The sequence below is a fragment of the Hipposideros armiger genome, unplaced genomic scaffold (genome assembly GCF_001890085.2).
Source record: "Hipposideros armiger isolate ML-2016 unplaced genomic scaffold, ASM189008v1 scaffold_342, whole genome shotgun sequence".
NCBI classification, from domain to species: domain Eukaryota; kingdom Metazoa; phylum Chordata; class Mammalia; order Chiroptera; family Hipposideridae; genus Hipposideros; species Hipposideros armiger.
This window is the reverse complement of record NW_017731692.1, coordinates 1768296-1770475: the sequence shown is the minus strand read 5'-3', so window position 1 is coordinate 1770475 and position 2180 is coordinate 1768296. Positions and strand designations below refer to the sequence as shown.

Sequence of the window (2180 nt, the reverse complement as noted above, 5' to 3'; positions counted from 1 at the left end):
AAATTTAATTGTTCTCCAGTATTTATAATCATGGTAATTTTTTTCCATCGAAAAGAATATGTATTGGGCAAACAAATATAGAAACTAGAGGAAATGCAAAGAATAAAGTTAAAATTACAGTAAATCGATCGCTTAGAACCATTGTTAATATTTTGTAGTGTTTCTTTCCAGTCTTTTTTCTATGAAAACATAGACTTCCATATACATAAAAATTCATCTAGTCAATTTCCAGCGTGTCTCTGAGTGCCTTGAAGCATGAAACGATGACCATGGCCATGACCTTGGGTTACCGGGACAGCCACGGGTTAGCTGATGCCATCTGCCTGCTCCCTGGAGTACACAGACTCAAACTATGAGGAGGAAATGTACACGATGAGGGACGCTCCCGACTATGACAGAAGCCAGTGGCTGAGTGACAGGTTCAAGCTGGGCCTGGACTTCCCCAATCTGATGCGGCTCACAGACTCACCCAGAGCAGCGCCATCCTTCGCTGCATTGCTCACAAGGACAACCTATGTGGGGAGACGGAAAAGGAGAGGATTGGTGTGAACACTTTGGACAACAAGGTTATGGACTTGTCCAATCAGCTGGCCAGGGTTTGCTTACAGCCCTGACTTTGAGAAACTGAAGCCTGAGTGCTTGAAGGCACTCCCTGAAAAGATGACGTTCTTCTCACAGTTTCTGGGGAAGAGATCTTGGTTTGTGGGGGACAAGCTCACCTGTGTGGGTTTCCTGGCTCAGGATACCCTAGACCTGTATGGTATATCCAAGCCCACGTGCCTGGATGCATTCCCAAACCTGAAAGACTTTGGCCTGCTTTGAGGGCCTGAAGATCTCGCCTACATGAAGCCCAGTCGCTTCCTCCCAAGCCCTGTGGACACAAAGATGGAGTCCGGGACAATAAGCAGGGACTTTACAGCCAGGAGATGAGTACAAAAAGCCAGGGCTGTGCTTGCTATGCCCAGGCCCTGAAGAAGAGTTGGATAACCCTGAACCACCAGAACCAGCTGTCTTGTTCATTTGTCCTTTTTTTCTTTCCTTCACTCAGGCCCTATTTGGCCCCTTTCCCTTCCCTAATCCCAATTCACCCAGGATCTGAAAGCTCCACAGCACCCCAGTTTTCTCAGTGAAGTCTCCTCCCTAACATTGTCCCTCTTGCACTAAAGCCAATCAGACTGACCTTCCTTTCAGTGGTTGCTCTGGTTCAGGGAATCTGACTGTACCTCTGGCCTGTAGAGCTCAACGTTAAGCTGCCAGCACTGCCCTGAAAACCAGTATTGGCCTGGGGTGCAGGCCCTGCTCACCCAGCATGGACTCTGCCCAGATGTGCATGATCCCCAGTAAAGCCTTAATCACAAAAAAACAAAAACCCCCATCTATTCAGCACCTACCACCACAGTGTCTGAAACACCTATATGTTAATAGATGTTCGATGAATAAATGAATATAGTTTTATTTTACACATTAGCATGATACTCATAGTCATTATAAAATGTTGCTGTTTAAAATTTTATTTAACACAATAGGCGTATTTTCCTATGCTGTTTTTAAATCATTTTTTATGAATGCACAAATACTATTTTGTGGAATAATGCACACCTGAACATCAAGTACATAACCTTATATTTGCATCTCTGAAGACTTTCCTTAGACTAGTTCCTAGCTGCGAAATTAATAGGTGAAAGAAAATAAAAATGTTAAGGCTCCTGGTGTCAATGTCGACAAACTTTGCAAACTGAAGCGATTCTTGGGAAGCAGACCTTTGAGAGCACCCAGGCATCCTGCCGGCAACAGCTTCCCTGTCTGCTGAGTGACTCACCCTCTCTGATGGGCCTTGGCCTGGTAAGTCCCTCAGACCCAGGATAACCCCCCTCCCACTCCAGCATGCTTGGACCGTCCCTGGGCTGAACCCCACTGGAACAAGCTCCAGCCCAGCTGTTCTGGTCCCCCACACAGGCTCAAGGGAGATATCTAATCCTCGACATTGCATTCCACTGAATGTTTGCCTAAGCACTGTCTTTACTGTTTTCCTACAGCCTATAACCATATCTATGCTAAACAAATTCAGTGTCAGGAAGCTCTTTTTTTTTCTCCACCGTATTGTGTGCAGTTTAAAGTAGGGATTTAAATGGGTGGCTTCATCCACCTTTAGGACAACATAACTTGTGCGCGCACACACA

The 2180-nt window shown here is 45.6% G+C and overlaps 1 pseudogene; it reads left to right on the top strand.

Annotated features, from left to right (window-relative positions):
* Positions 1-269: 269 nt before the first annotated feature.
* LOC109392657 (glutathione S-transferase Mu 1-like) lies at positions 270-930 on the top strand (annotated as a pseudogene).
* Positions 931-2180: the final 1250 nt, after the last annotated feature.